The sequence below is a fragment of the Amphibalanus amphitrite genome, unplaced genomic scaffold (genome assembly GCF_019059575.1).
Source record: "Amphibalanus amphitrite isolate SeventyFive unplaced genomic scaffold, NRLGWU_Aamphi_draft 000113F_arrow, whole genome shotgun sequence".
Taxonomy (NCBI): Eukaryota; Metazoa; Arthropoda; class Thecostraca; order Balanomorpha; family Balanidae; genus Amphibalanus; species Amphibalanus amphitrite.
In genome coordinates, this window is record NW_024881608.1 from 3759 (window position 1) to 20679 (window position 16921).

Genomic DNA, 16921 nt, shown 5'->3' on the forward strand with positions numbered 1-16921 from the left:
GAACTCTCTACCACTTTAGGGTTATGGAGTATCCGACCATTTGACCTCGTCCCCAGACACTGTGGTTATTTCCCGACATAATAGCGTCATTAGGGGCCATTTTCTCTGTGAAAAAGAGTACGACATGTGTTGGGCGGGCTCAGATGACGTGCCCCGAACTATCCCAGTTCTTGTGCCGGAGTTCCGCGGATGCCATGTCTGTGTGTCCGGACCAGGTAATTTGATGGTCGAGGGCGGGTCATTTGTGGCACGGGTGCTACAAATGACCCGCCGGCCGTGCGGGCTATTTGTGCGACCGCCGAGCACGTTAATCCACATATAGAGACGGATGCGCGCGGCGTGAGATTGCTTCTCAGCGGGGAAGGTGGCCAAGTTCTAGCATATGTCTGGTGGCTGTTTTCCGGCAAGCAATTCCCTGCCTCCTGGACGTGGACGGATTTGTTTTACCATTAGGTACCTGAGAAGCAGAGCTCTGCGTAGTGACAACACCCCAGCTAGGGAAATCAAGAGCAAAATTGTTCTCTTTTCTCCTGCAGAAATAGAAAATGGGTATCGCTGTTCCGTACCTAATTGCATTAAATCTTTTTATTTATTAAATCTTATTATTTATTAAATCTTATTACTGTATTAAATCTTATTATTTAGAAAGATGCACATATATTTTTGTGTCCGTTTTCTGCACAAAACATCATACTAAGGCATAACAAACAAACAAACATGCCATATACCTAATTGTCAAGCTGGAATGCCACTGCCATTGCCAATTAGCGCATCTCAATTTCCAATGCATCATTTCGTACCCTCTTTCTTACGACCTTTTTCTTCACTTTGTTCCTAATTCATCCATTCAATCAAGCCTGCTCTCTTCGCGGCTTTCTTGGAGCGTGCATTCGTCATTCGGTCCCTTGAGCCAGATCTGAATTTGTTTTTCGAGTACAGTGACGTCAGTGATGTTTTCCGGCAGTGTCGAATGGAAACATTTGTCGGGCGGATCGCCTCCAGCAGAATTCTGGTTCGCCTTTTCGGAACAGTCTCAAATGCAGACGTTATGAAAAGAATTTCGCCTTTTAACGCACAAATGGGTAGTTCTTATCCTGGGAGTAATCGAATTAAAAAGTTGTGGTGCCCGAGATACCTTGAATAAACATTCCAGAGCTTTGTCATGCGTGTGATCAGATATGTACAAAATGTATGGGAAAAATAGTTCCCCGATGGTAGCTCATAAGCTCAGGCCTCAATCAATGTGGATGAACTTAATAAATTGAAAAAGGAAGGGGAAAACAAAACGTTATTCTCTTCCGGATCGGACCGGCAATGTTTCAGACGGCATTGTTAGAAATGTTGTTAACAGCGACTGGTCTTTGTCCAGCCGTGTTTGACCCTTTTCTATCTGTGTTTCAGTGTGATGCTTGTCGAGCCCTGTTCGACCTATCTCCCCGTGTTTCAGTGTGATGTTTGTGGAGCCCTGTTTGACTCTCCTCTGTGTCTGTGTTTCAGAGTGGTGTTTGTGGATCTGTGTCTGACCCATCTCCCCATGTTTGTGTTTCAGTGTGGTGTTTGGGGAGCCCTGATTGACCCCTCCCTGTGTCTGTGTTTCAGTGAGGTGTTTGTGAATCTTGTCTGACCTCTGTGTCTGTGTTTCAGTGAGGTGTTTGTGAATCTTGTCTGACCTCTGTGTTTGCGTTTCAGCGTGGTGTTTGTGGAACCCGGCCAGAGTGCGGCCAGGGCCGGTCTCCGCTCCGGCGACTACGTGGTCCGAATGGGAACAGAAAATGTCGTCCTCATGGACCAGAGTTCCGGACTCGAGCTGCTGCAGTGAGTGAATGGTCCGGTTCACAGACCCGAGTGATAGGGACCACGGGATAAGGGGAAATCGGGAAATCAAAAGGGCACGGACTAATGAGACGTGTCGACATAATCCCACTCCGTCTCTCGCTTTCTTTTCTATCTCTACCTCTGGCTCTGTTTTCCTATCCATGCGTCTGCCTGTTTCTCTGTCCTCTCTCTCTCTCTCTCTCTCTCTCTCTCTCTCTCTCTCTCCTCTCTCTCTCTCTCTCTCTCTCTCTCTCTCTCTCTCTCTCTCTCTCTCTCTCGTTCTCTCTCTCTCTCTCTTTCTCTTTCTCTCTCTCTCTCTCTCTCTCTCTCTCTCTCTCTCTCTCTCTCTCTCCCTCCCTCCCTCCCTCCCTCTCTCTCTCTCTCTCTCTCTCTCTCTCTCTCTCTCTCTCTCCCCCCTCACGCCCAGGACGGAACACCACTGCCTTGATGATGCGATCAATGCAGCTGCCACGACCTCAGCTGGCAGCAGATTGAGATCGAGTCGCCCCTTCCCCTGCTGGTGTATAGGTCAATAGGTCACTTCCATGTCATGCGTGAACGTGCTTGTGACCGAGGTCAGAAGTACGGGAGCATTTGAGACAGTAGAGCAGGACGTTGATCGTAGGCGGGAGATGAAACGCCTCGATGTGTGTCGGAGTAGCATGGCGATTTTTAAACTAAACTTTCCGCTGTTTCCATGATACGTAACAGAAATACTCGTATTACTGTTCTAGGTATTATTTGTTGATTTTATGTAGATAGGGATAACCAATTACCTACTAGGCAACAATGTTTGGACAATGACGATGGACATGGATAATGACTAATGAGCATGCATAATCCAATGTGCAGAACATTGTCTACATACCCCACATCATTATAGGTCGCAATATGGTATAATGCTCAATCAATGATCATATTTCGACGGATCGGAGACCGAGCATTACAGCATCAGACTGAATCCATACTTGGCCTTCTTGGTCACACCATTTATTGATAAAAATGACCTTTTCCGTGCGGGGAGACGAAGACGTGAGATAACTATCACCTGATCCGGTGGGATTCTGATATAAGCCTGCTAACGACTCCCGGGAACCCAGTCGCCCCTGCCCCGCAGACAAAACACAGCCGGGCTGCGGAGTGACGTCATAATGGCGTCACTGCAGACACGTGTCCGGGGCGCCACTGCAAACACGTGCCTCTGGTGAATTCCGATCGGCGGAAAGTTGGTTTAATTCGATTTCAATTTGGTTTACCGAACTTTCTGTAAAGTGAGATGGATGCTTATTTTGCCTTTGATGCCTAGATATAGGACTAACTGAACACGGTTATTGCACCATCATTCTGTTAGTTTAACTGGATACCTAAAACTCGTCAACTGGATACCTAAAACTTCACTGGGATATTTGAAACTCACCCTGTCCACTCGTTATTGGTAGGGCTGGGCTGCCACCTCATCACGCTGTTAAACACGTCACACCGGCTGCCGTATGCAGCAGTGCTTGACGTTACGATCAAAGGACTGCACGCGCCACAATGAGCCTTTCAGTTCAGGACAGGGAAGCACACGAGCCAGTATAGAGGAGCTCGACGGAGCCGAGTTGGACAGGTGTGACGGTATCACAAATCAGTCCATCCGTCGTAGATGTCAGATCCCATCAGCGCTCCATCAGCTCAGCGGCTGGGACCGGTACCAGCTCAGCGGTCCGGGCGAGCTAAAAGATCAGCCCGTAACGAGCTCAGGAGCCGCCGATCTCGGAGATCTGTGCAGCGGGAGCTCAGTCAGCGGACGCTGCCGGGTCCCTGCGGCTCAGCCTCGGCCGTCGAGCCGGCGCACCGGACCGCGACGGCCCGGCCGCCGGCGTAAATGGGTTTGCATCTGAGGCGCGCACCTTATCTCATTCATCACTCGTCGGAGACAGCGCCCCCCGGGGAGAAAATGTGCGTGCGATCGCGATATAAATAAATTGGTGGGATGTTGAGTGTGAGGCGGTGCTCCGCGCTCCTGCGCAGTCCGGCCACACATTACCGTCTGACAGCTAAGGTGGTCTTCCGTGGCAGCGGCCATACCATGCTGAAAAAAATACCGGCCGTCCCGTTTAAAGGTAGTGTGCCACCTTTGAAAGATTTCCCATTTTATTTTTCCTAGGATAAGAAGCTTCTGTTTTTACCTAATATCGCAAAAAAAATCAAAAATGGGCCTGGAATAGTGCCTTTTTCGCCTAAAAGTTTATCGGTTTTTCTATATGTATAACAACTGTAGTGGGCTGACCTGTAAACAGGCGTCGGCAACAATCGCGAATGCGGCGCACATGTGACAATAAGCAAAGGTCATTATAGAGTTACGACGTACGGGAATGAGTTATCAGCTGTCTAATCGTAGACAACACAATGTCGAGCCTTAAACTGTAAGCCTGTATTGGTATTGTTTCTTTTATTTGGCTGTCGAACATTATTTATGGTTTGAAATATGATTTTATGTAAAATAATTGATATGAAAAAGCCGTCTCTTAAGTTATGACCCCATTTCACCACACGCAAGTGGCAGAAATGACAATGATCAGCTGACGCATTTTTCTTGGCCGAAGTCAGAGCGCGCGGCCCGACGCACCACCGCCGCACCATAAAGTATGAGCAGAAGCCGCGCCCAAAGCCAGGGCCCCGGTAACGTGAGGTAGCCGAGTCGGGGCAGCGTGCGCTGACCCAAGCCGGGGCCGCAGCTTTGGGCGCGGTCTACCGCATCCCCGCGGGCAGCCCCGGGCTATTACATGACACCGGGAGGACGCGCGGCCCCGGCTTGGGTCCATGGGTGAAACTTTGACATCACCATTGGGGTCCCAAACGTCCAAGGGGGCCTCCATTTAGTGGGGGCCTCCAAGCAATTAGGGGCCTCCAATTGCGGAAGCGGTAATTTACGAACCACGCCAGGGCCTCCTCTAAGAAATTTTCACTGGGGGACCGGAGGCTCAGAAGCCAAACCTAGGGTACCCCCAAATCCAGTTTTATCATCGGATTTAGGCCACTTATTTTTCGTCACAGCCCGGATGCCATGATTTTTCAATATTAATAAAGAAATGGTAGTTCACCTGACCCATACTGGTGGATCCAGGCCAGCAGGGTGACATTGTATGTAAATATCCCCCGTGGCGTCCGAAATCGATGAAAATTTCTGGCTTTTTCACTTTCGACGATAAAACAAAATGCCTTTATTATAGAAAAAAGAAGAATTTAATGGCACAGTATTGCGCAAGGAATCTAACCTATACCCCAGAAAGTGTGAGGCTTAATCCTCGCCCGCACCTGGGGGGGGGGGGGGTGGCTACCCCCAAGTTAGTTTTCCTGCTCTACACTGAACATTTTTAAAGCTAGAAACCCGATTTTGGGATAGCTGCTTTTCTATCTTTTCTCAGCGTCACTTTTAAAATTTCAAGTTTCTGTGGCTTTTGGGTTTGGAAATATGACCTTGTTCTTCAGGTCATGTCATTACCTAAATGAGGAATACCCAACATCTTGCGTTCAGTGCTGGCTATGGACCTTGTAAGCTTTTGACACCTTGATTTCCGCTTTTTTTTTGCCAGTCTTACCTCCCACCTATCATTTAACATGTTGTTCTGCGATGTACAGATGTCAGTCAGGGTCAGGGTTAACCCTCACCGGCCGAGGGGGGGGGGCGGGTGCCGCCCCCCCCCATAGGATTTTTTCGCGATAGCTCCGAACACGCTGGCGATAGAGAGCTGAAACTTGGTATACCTGACCTTTGATCCAAGCCGCATCTTTTGACACCAACCGCATTTTTGGGTCAGGTCAGGTCACTGACCTATGACGTCATAAGTGAACCTCTGCACGGTCTTCAGACGTCGCAACTTCGCAACGCCCTCACTGCCAGAGGAGATGTCACAGGGAAATGAAACTTGCAGGATCTAGTATCCATTATGAGTCTCACAACTTGTATATCTCGGATTTTTCCTAAAGGTCATATGAGGTCAGGTCATTTTCGTGACCTCACCATTATAAGTCAATGGGGAAAAATGAAAACTGCTATTCTGGCGCCGGGAACGATCTCCAACTATCTCAAGCACACAGAATCGTGATTTTATGCACTCCTTGGAAGGTTAGATGCGTCACTTTTGCAATTTTGACCTTGCGTGACGTCATTTATGACGTAATCAAGGTCATATTAGTTTTTCGTCAATAACTCCCGATCAAATTCAGCTAGCGAGTCGAGGAAAGCCACCAATGGACTCAGGAAGACCTGCAGAATCGAATGATATGCGACATGACCTCTTTCGACCAACTTCGTGACCTGGGGGTGCTGACCTGACCTTGACCTGAGGTCAACACCCTTAGTTGACCTGACCCGAACAAAAAGTATATCATTCGACGCGCCTGAGCAAGGCGAACACGATGCTGCCAAAATCGTGGCTCTGCGGCCGTTTTTTCGAAGTTATTCACCAAAAACTGAACCGTACCCTGGGGCACTTGACCTGACCTCAGAGGTCACCGGTTGACCTAGGACCTTAAAATCGGGTACCAATCTCTGCGTCTTGTAACGGCGCACACGCTCGTTTTTTCGCGACGCGCTAGCTCCACCAGGGGCGAAACGGCGAGGGGGGTCGTACCCGCCCCCCCCCCTCGGCCGGCGCGTATGTAGAAAACCAATAGGTCCGGCGAGGGTTAAGGTCAACCTAGGTCATCTAAAATTATTTTCGTGAAGTTTCTTTGACTGCATGTTTAGTAAAAGCTTCTCAGTTCATGATCTCATGTAATAAGGACACACAACCCAATCTGTGCACACATCAGTACATACACAGACATACACAGACATACAAACACATATCATTGACCTTGACCTAACTTGACGTGAAATGACCACAGCCAGCAAATTAGTCGGATAGTGTGACAAAGAGCTGTTCTAGCTGGCTTGGCACCAATACGGCAGCGTCATCGGTATATGATGGGTTGGCCCGCTGCTTGTGTAGGTACTATTTTATTCGACATCACCACAATTTATTCAAACAAGATTTTAAGCTTCGCGGTCAAGAGCAACAGATTCTTTGGGAAGAGACGAATCCAATGATACCAAATTTAACCTCATCAGGTCAGTAATTGACTTTCCAGGTCAGGTCAAACTAAAGAATGTTGCTGTTTGGGGTCACCGTTGCCCGTTGGAATATCACGTGCGCTGCTCATCATATACCGATGACGCTGCCGTATTGTGGTGCCAAGCCAGCTAGAACCTCTTTGTCACACTATCCGACTAGGTTTTTGCTGGCTGTGGTCATTTCAGGTCAAGTTAGGTCAAGGTCAATGATATGTGTTTGTATGTCTGTGTGTGTCTGTTTGTATACTGATGTGTGCACCGATTGTGAATGTGTCCCTATAGCATGAGATCATGAACTGAGAAGCTTTTACAGTAAAAGAAACTTCACGAAAGTCAACTCAGCTTGCCTAAAACGCAATATTTTTAGATGACCTAGGTTGACCTTGATCCTGGCATCTCTACACATCATCGAACAACATGTTCCATGATAGGTGGGAGGTAAGACTGGCAAAAAAGGCCGAAATCAAGGTGTCAAACGCTCACAAGACCCATAGCCAACGCAGGATATTGGGCATTTGTCATTTGGGTTATGACATTACCTGAAGAATAAAGTCATATCTCCGAAACCAAAAACCACAGAACCTTGAAATTTTTAGTGGACGCTAGGAAAGGATAGAGAAGCAGATATACGAAACATTCGGCTTCTAGCAATCAAAATGTTTAGTGCAGAGCAGAAAAACTACCGGGGGGGGGGGGGAGTGGCAACCACTGCCTCCCCATGTGCGGGCGAGGATTAAATAATTTGAATATCAGGAAAACAATTTATTCAAACAGGCATTCCAACAGAGTCCCGCTTTTTTATAGGTGACCTCCGATTTGTGTAGCCTCTAAGTTGCCCAGGGGGCCTCTTATTTGTAGGTATAGTACAGAGAACCTCCTACTTCGACTACTTGCACAGAGAGCCTCCTTTTTGTACATACAGGGTGTCCCAGAATTACCCGGACATTGTTAATTAGCGTATAAAATAAGGGAAACATGATTGCGCTTTTTTCTTTTTGTCGTCCTATATAGTCAACTAGGGTGGCTGTGAAATAGCACATGCAATAGATACGCTTGCTACACGATCAGCCGACAATGATTGAAAATGCCAGCCATTGCTGGTCTCAGTTGTTTTACGGCTCTCCCGAAACTCGGTGAAGGCCTGTTTTCTTTTACCTCTTGCCGGAGGATAATGCGATCATATAAGATAAAATTAACATCAAAGTGTTCCCAGGTCATAAGGCATTATCCCCCAAAACAAAAATTGCTGCCTACACCACTTTTGCCGCGTTTTTTACATCTGAAGTGGAGAAGCTCCATGTCTGAACATGGCGGGACCTTTGGCTTCCAACAGATTTGATTTCCAAAACAAACCCGTTCATGGCCATTTGGTTCACGGCATCCGGTTTTTTTACTGGTAGAATATTACCGCAGTAGTACTCTGTGCTAACGGCTGTCGTTGGGCCATCATATCAAGCCGAATGAGTGCACGGTGGCTCAAAATGTCTCACAATTTGATTTTCGACGGGTGCCTGGCCGTCTCTGCTGTTGGGGCGTTGTAGCCATCTGACGTTCACACACGCCCTTTTCGGGCGGTTCAAATGACAATACCTTCGTTAGACCACAAAGTGTGCTTCAATATAATTTTTTGTTGTATATGTTATATTTTTGGGATGAATTGTATTGATTTTCGCTGCTTTTCCCGTAGTTTTCGCATATTTTTCAGGCGAGGGACCCCAAATTCCAAAATTTTGCGAAGATAGTGGTGGAAAGTAGACTGATGTTCTTTAGATAATCCTGATCTATCGTTTACCTAGATTTTAGCTAGATCAGTGACGTTTGTTGTCCATGACAAGCAACCACCCGTTTGACAACTGGTGCATGGCCCTTTATGGCCGAGCCCAAGCTTGTCAATCAGGTTTATCTCATGCTCTCTCTGGCTTCGTTAGCTGATATAATTGCGCTTTGCTCAATCCTAACTGCTTGCAGATGAGCTGCTGAAGCTCTCCAGCAAAAACCATGCCGAAAGTCCGTTTACAAAGTTGAAAACGGGAGTTGATTCACCATGGTTGCCTATTAGTGGCTTAAGCTGAAAACGGAAAAGGACTACTCTTACTTGACTCTGGATAATACTTGACTCGAGTCGTTACCGGTCACCAAAAGCACACAGTCCCCAAGCTCGATAGCTAAGGGATATCTTATAAAAGTATGATGCTTGTATATCATTAGAATCGAGCGCAATCGTACTTTTAGCCAGAAAATAAATGTCCGGGTAATTCTGGGACACCCTGTACAGCTAAGTTTCTACAGGCCGAGCGCCGGCCTCCTATTTGCACGTACAGAGAGCCTCCTACTGTTACAGAGTCTATTTGTCTGGGGGGCCTCCTATTTGTCCAAGCGGCCTCCAATTCGTCTAGGGGGCCTCCTATTTGTCCAGGAGGCCTCCTGTTTGTCCAGAAGGTCCCCTATTTATCCAGGGGGCTTCTATTTTCCAGGGGGCCTCCTCTTTATACAGGGGGCCTCCTACGTTTTCAGGGGCCTCCTAATTATCCAGGGGTTTTCTATTCTACCAGGGGTGTCTTATTTGTGCAGGGGCCTCCTATTTGTCCGGGGGTCTCTTACTTGTCCAGGGGCCTCCTTTTTTGAAGGGCCTCCTTTTTGCTAAGGGAGCCTTCCATTTGTCCAGGGGGCCTCCTATTCGTACAGAGGACCTCTAGCTCCTACTTGTCCATGGGGCCTCCTATTTGTTCAAGAGGCCCCCTATTTGTACAGGGGGCCTCCTATTTGTTCAGGGGGCCTCCTATTTGTCCAAGGGGCCTGTTATTTTTCTAGGGGCCTCCTATTTGCCCAAGAGGTCTCCTATTTGTCCAGCGGGCCTCCGACTTATTCAGGGGGCCTCCTATTTTTCCAGGTGACCTCCTATTGGTTAAAGTAGCCTCCTATTTTCCAAGCGGCCTCCTATTTATCCAGAGGTCTCCTATTTTAGGGGGCCTCCTCTTTATCCATGGGGCCTCCTATTTATCCAGGGTCCTTCTATGTATAAAGGGGGCCTCCTATTTGTCCAGGGGGTCTCCTAATTGTCCAAGGGGTCTCCTTTTGTGAAAGGGGGCCTCCTATTTGTCCAGGGGGCTCCTAATTGTCCAGAGGGCCTCCTTTTGTGAAAGGGGCCTCCTGTTTGTCTAGTTCTAGGGCCTCCTGTTTGTTCATAGGGCCTCCTATTTTTCCAGGGGGCCTCCTAGTTGCAGAGGGCCTCCTACTTGCCCATGGGGCCTCCTATTTGTTCAGGGGGCTTTTTATTTGTACAGAGGGCCTCCTATTTGTCTAGGGCCTCCTATTTGTTCAGGAGGCCTCCTGCTTGTCCAGAGAGCCTCCCTATTTCTCCAGGGGGCCTCCTATTTATCCAGGGGGCCTCCTGTTTTCCGGGGGGCCTCCTACTTGTTCAGGGGGCCTCCTATTTGTCCAGAGGGCCTCCCATTTGTCCAGCGGGGCCTCCGATTTGTCCAAAGGACCTCCTTTTTATACAGAGAACCTTCTATATGAACATCGGACCTCCATTTGTAAAGTAGCTGGTGCGTCTCAGGGGCCTCCACTATTGGGGTCCCAAAATGACAATTGGGGTCCCAAATGTTCGCATTGGGGTCCCACATGGGACCTCAAAAGTATACAAAGTTACACCCATGCTTGGGTCAGCGCACGCTGCCCCGACTCGGCTATCTCACGTTACCGGGGCCCTGGCTTTGGGCACGGTCTACCGCACCACCTAACAGGCGTGTTCGAAACCGCAGGAGATGATGATGAACGGGTTTATCGAAACTTGATTGGATGAGCATATCGGTAATAGCGATTTCAGTGTGTGCATTTATTGTTCATAGTGGTGTGAAATGTGGTTGGGGTACGACCGACAACCCGTCGGGGCGAATTTCGCACTGGGGTACTCAGAATTTGAAGAATTTAAGACGTTCCAGTGGCGCAGCCAGGGGGGGGTCAGAGGGTCAGCTGACCCCCCCGAAATTTCTGTCAGGGGCCCGCTCGAGAGAGAGAGAGAGAGAGAGAGAGAGAGAGAGAGAGCCCTGGGTGGATGGGGCCCGCCCACCCCCCCCCCCCCGTGGATGGAGCCGGGCCCCGGGTGGACGGGGCCCGGACCCCCGGTTGGATGGGGCCCGGGCCCCCGGGAGAACGGGCCCGGACCCCCTGGGTGGATGGGGCCCGGGCCCCCGTGGATGGGGCCGAGCCCCCGGGAGAACGGGCCCCGGGTGGACGGGGCCCGGACCCCCGGTTGGATGGGGCCCGGGCCCCGGGAGAACGGGCCCGGGCCTCCCGGAGAACGGGCCCGGGCCCCGGGAGAACTGGCCTGGGCCCCTCGGAGAACGGGCCCTGGTCCCCCGTGGATGGGTCCGGGGCCCCGGGTGGACGGGGCCCGGACTCACGGTTGGATGGGGCCCGGGCCCCCGGGAGAACGGGCCCGGGCCCCTGGGTGGATGGGGCCCGGGCCCCCCGTGGATGGGGCCGGGCCCCCGGGAGAACTGGCTCGGGCCCCTGGGAGAACGGGCCCGGATCCCCTGGGTGGATGGGTCCGGGCCCCCAGGAGAACGGGCCCGGGCCTCCCGGAGAACGGGCCCGGGCCCCCGGGAGAACGGGGCCCGGGCCCCCGGATTGATGGGACCCGGGCCCCCTGGTGGACGGGGCCCGGAGCCCCGGGTGAACGGGGCCCGGAGCCCCAGGTGGACGTGGCCCGGGCCCCCGTGTGGATAGGGCCCGCGCCCCCGTGTGGATAGGGCCCGGGCCCCCGGCTGAATGGGGCCCGCTAGGGTGACCCGCTTGCTCCGCAACGTGTCGCGAATAAGGGGTATTTTCGATCGGTGGGCGTTTGGTTGGTCTTGTGTCCGTGGGTCATGTATCCATTTCGGTCGATTGCTTTTTGGCGGCTAAGCATTTTGGTTTGGGAAAAATATCCATCGCATCGAGGTGCTCGTGTTGCCGGGACCTCGATAGCAGACAGAATCTACGTCACCACATCACCACACCACAACAAACCCGGCCCAAGGCAATACATGCCCCATATGAGCGCGTTATCCCTCGCCGGCACAGGCCATTCCAGCCATTTTGCGTCCTTCGACGGCACAAAGGGAGAGTGGTACGACCCCCCCCCCCCCAGCGTTTGGCCCATGATTGAGCTAGAGCTTCGCGGAAAAAACGAACGTGTTGCCCGTGACGAGAGTAAGCCGATGATATTCAATTTTAAGGTTCTTGGTCATTGGTTGACCTTCCAGGTCAGGTCAACGACCCAAAAATCGGGAAAATCGGGACCTGTTAGAACGTTGTTAAGTGGCTGCTGTAGGGTTTTTGGGGTGCTGATCACGAATAGTTATCATGTTAGTTTTGATCACAGATGATGTCTTTATGCATTTAGGTCAGGTCGGGTCAGGTCAGGTCAGGTCAACCAGTAGGGGTCCTGCCGGGTATTTGTAGTACCTACGTGTCAGCCGCCTCTAGCAGCTTCGTAACATGTTACGAAGGCACCAAAACTACTTTGTGAATGTTCAAATGGTTGCTAAATTCGGATTCAGCTCCAAAAACTAGCCTAGAAACATGTAAAATTCGAAAAAGTACCGAGGTCATCATATGTCAATGACCTGACCTGACCTTCAGGTAACCTTGACACCCACCCTAATGCATGGGAGCAGCATCAACTCACATGTTTGAACGCTTGAAACCACGAAAAGACTGCAAGCGCGCGGCTAATGCGAGCCGGCATACGCCGAATCGCGATTCTGCCCAAACATGGTCTCGGAAAGTAGGTCACAGGTCAAAGGTCATTTGAGTCAGGGTCATGCAATTTCTATAGGGTAGGTGTAAAACTGATCAACTGAAGGTACTGAAAGGTACTGAAAGTGTTGTCGCGATCGGCCACTTTTTACGCGAGTTATTCGCGAAAACCCTTAGGGGGTTGCATCATCCCCTCCCCCTGCGCCGGCGAGGGTTAAAACTTCTTGTGAGCGAATTCACGTAATGAAGAAGGATAAAGGCACAATCTCCTACAGCAGCCAATAGATGATTTAGGACAGGCACATGGGAATACTTAAATATTGTCCGATAGAAGCAGGCAACAGCTCCGTTTACATATATGCTATGCAATATGCATATTGCGGAAGGGGCGGCCTCGAAAGATACGTATTCATACCTCAATCCTCATAAGTTAGTAACATATTTCTGTCATGGTCAATTCGCGTAGAAATTGAACACCGGGTGATTACCGAGCTATTGTTCTATCAACATTTTCCGATTCAAACTCGCTCAGGGTTATCGTGTAGGTAAAGGGGGGCCCGTTCAGCAGAATGCGTATAAAATTTGGAAAGATTCTGAAAAATGGGTGGGGGCCCGCACACTAGGGGGCCCGCTTTGGAGGCGATGACCCCCCCGAAACGAAATCCTGGCTGCGCCACTGAGACGTTCCCATGAGTTTTGAAGGTATGGATAAGTTCTAAAAATCCGGTTCTCCTTATCTGGGCCATTAACTCCATACGGTCCAGGAAAGCTGGCACACTACCTTTAAATAGTGCCTCCAATATATCTCGAATGTGCTAAATGGCTTTTAAGATTCGTAATTGATTAGACTTCCCACTAGTTTCAAATGTTCGATACGTTTAAATTACCTTTGCAAAAAGGCTAGCCTAGCAAAATATTTTAACCATGATGATATTTTTACCATAACAAAATATTTTACCAGCCAGACCGAAGCCACCCTCCCCTTAATGTAGCTATAGGCTAAAAGACAAAGTTCCCCGACCCAAACATTTTTGAGGGGCATAGGCCCACATTTTCGCAACAGCACCAAGATCCGCTCAAAAAGCGGCCTTTTAGGTACGTTTCCTTTTATACCCCGAATTCCGTTACCTTTCTATTTCAGAATGTCAGATCATCTACAAAGATATCTCTTTTTACGGCTACCGGAGAATTGATATCATTATTTTTGGCACATTGCATTATATGTATAACCAGCCGTGTCTACACGTGATCTGGAATTGGAAAGCACATTTTGCAGCTCTCACATAAAAATATAATTGCAGCTCTCACAGCAAAATATCCCTGCTAGACTATACCTACAGATTACAGACTTCCACGGGCTTACGGCTTTTCGAGCACATTTGCATTTGCCATCACATAATTTGTGTTAGAAAGTTCTAACTGATACTGGCAGGCTTAGTAATGACCTTCCCAAAGTTTTCTTGCCAGAAATAGCCTCAGTTGACGGTTGCCAGAACATGAGAGCCGGAAATAATCTGCTCAACAACGCCGACTATTTAAAAACGCCCACAGTCCATTGCACAGTTCTGTGCGAGTTGACGACAGTACACGTCCCAATTTAGTCGCGTTGCTTAGGCACTACTGGAGAGCCTGCTGATGTTTGTGCCGCCGTGTTTCAGATGCCAGCCTGCTAACGTCTGTACCGCCGTGTTTCAGACGTTAGCCTACTGACGTCCGTGCCGCTGTGTTTCAGACGCCAGCCTGCTGACGTCTGTGCCACCGTGTTTCAGACGTCAGGGCGATACGCTGCAGCTGGAGGTGTACCGGCCACCGGACGGCGTGCCGCCCAGCATGATGGACGTGCTGCGGTGGACCTGACCTCGCCCCGACCTGGTGACCTCTGAGACTGGCCTCCGCTGGCCGGGACTGCTCCGAGACTCTGCCCGCTGGCCGGACGACTGCCCAGCGACTCTCGCTCCTGGACGGGACTGCTCAGAGGCTCTTCCCTGCTGGACGGAGCCGGCGCACTCTGATCCAGACATCAATAGACGCCTACGTCTGCTGAACCCGTCTCCAGACAATCCAACGCACGAGAGTCTGTGGAGGTGGATTGCACTCCACCAATGGGACTAATCAGCCCATTTACTCAGGAGCCTGCCGCATAGCGCTTACTGCCACTTGTCTAATCGTTTGAGGTCAACCCGACCGTTTGCCGTTGCTGCCCAACTGTGCTGAACGTTTGAAAGGCGAGTGCGGCGTAACGTTACTATGTCGCATAATGCGTATTGACATGCGTTACGTATAAACATCCGCTTTTTCAAAATCTACAACATATGTGTTCCCAACGATTGTGTTCTTCTGAGCCCTATTTTTTGTAGATATATTTCCTTCTGTACATATGTTAATTGTTAAGATGCCTGCTAGTGACTGGCGGAAATGCTCAACGTATAGGTGAACTTTGTTGTGTTGTAACCGCTGGATCGTGTGTAGCTACAACGTCATGTTTGCATGTTTGCAGCAAACCGAGGTACAACCATACCTACTCCCACTCTGTGTGAGTTTACATGTCTTGTGTGCTAAGACAATGCTGTCCGATGATCGAGACGCCGCGAACATTTACCGTCAAATCTCTATGTTGTCTCATGGAGAGTCAGTCATCACACGCAATGTATCGTATTTCCATCCCGTGAAACCTATTGACATTTCGCAATGTAAGGAATGTGCGTGGCTTTCTCGCTGACTGGCCTACTCAGCAATCCTTTCCCACCAATAGGGCCTCACAATCTGTGTCTCACGGTCTTTTTGGACGATAGCGGCGTTGTCTCGGTGGTTGCTGAACCGTCTTAGCGGGACGCGACGTTCCGTGTGGCTGTGCCCGCGGCGGTATAATGGGTTCGAAGCGTCCTGCGTGACCCCCATCACCACGACACGCCAGGCCGACCCCATCGGAAATAATCCATCACTTGCCCGACGCCTGTGTCGAGCCTGTCGCCTATCGGTTGCCATTGAACGCTCGCTATTGTCCTGTCATCTAGCGGCAAGTAACGTAACTATGTAGCGCACAATTGTGATGGCTGGGGCTCGGTAATTGTATTCGGTCCTCCTTGATTTGGTAAGCAGCCTGCAATGTGAGATTCTCATGCCTTGTTGTGCTCTAAAGTCAGTCATAGGTGCCGTTTTCTGACTGTCAGACACGACGACAGTGTATAGGGTTTAGGGTCGGCCCAGGCAGGAGGCTGTCAGACCGGGCTCTTGGGGCCTTCGTGGTACAGTCGATTCGGCCCAGCATATGCCACAGCTGGTCGTGTAAGTGCTCGTCAGAGTCACACCAAATCGCCACAGCTCGGCTTTTTATTCAGTCCGAGCGTCGCCATCCGACATAATGTGCTCTGACCATCTCTGAAGTGAGATGTTCGCGTTTATTTCCAGCATAAACGTCGCCCAAGTTGGTGTTGATCAACACGTCAGACATATCGCCGCCGGCGGTGGCCGACGCGACTGTTGATAGCCGGCGGCGACGGACGGGCCAGTTGATATGCCGTGCCGATTCGGCGCGCCGGTTCTAGTCATTCTGCGCCGCGAGTGCCGCCGGCGCCGCCCGCGGCGGGGGGGACGATGTCGCTCAGTGTTGTGCTAATGATGTCAATACAAACAGCCGTGAATGGAGACCGGTGCTGTTTTTGCAGTCGGTGGACGGTGTTTACGTGTGCTGAATGCTCAACATAAACGACAAATGCCAATGCCGTATAGAGAAGTATATAGGGAGAGAGATGAGAGAAAGGGTCAGAGAGAGAAAGCGAGGGAGGGGAGGAGGGAAGGAGGGAGAGGGAGAGAGGAGAGAAAGAGGGCCCAGGAACGTGATTGAATGTGCTGCAATGCGATGTTATTCACAAGATACTTTTCGGGACCGGTAGGCGGTAGCTCGGGATAGAACAGCGGATAACGAATGAATGATACCTATTGTATGGAACACCCAACCCACTGAACTGAATCCGAACTTCGTCACACGCAGGATGAGTGTTACGCTCAGCTCAGCCAATGATAAGCAAGGCATGACACATGGACCTCAGCCAGTGTTACTCGTGCGCATATTCCTGGAAACTTTATCAATGGCGTATCAGCGCCGACACAATTGATAAGCCAGCAGGCAGCCCTACAGCCACGTTCTATGAGCACTGAACAGCCCTGACAGGGGTCGAACGGCCTATTGAGAGAATGAAACAAAGACCGAAGCAAACAAGGCTCCATGTTTCCAGGAAGCGGAACAGCGGTACGCTCTGT

At 50.3% G+C, this 16921-nt stretch overlaps 1 long non-coding RNA gene across 1 annotated transcript; it reads left to right on the top strand.

The window, feature by feature from the left end:
- The first annotated feature begins 1688 nt into the window (after positions 1 to 1688).
- On the top strand, positions 1689 to 16306 carry LOC122381062. The gene is made up of 2 exons (XR_006256461.1): positions 1689 to 1815; positions 14431 to 16306. It is a non-coding gene; the product is annotated as an uncharacterized LOC122381062 (long non-coding RNA).
- The last annotated feature ends 615 nt before the right edge of the window (positions 16307 to 16921 follow it).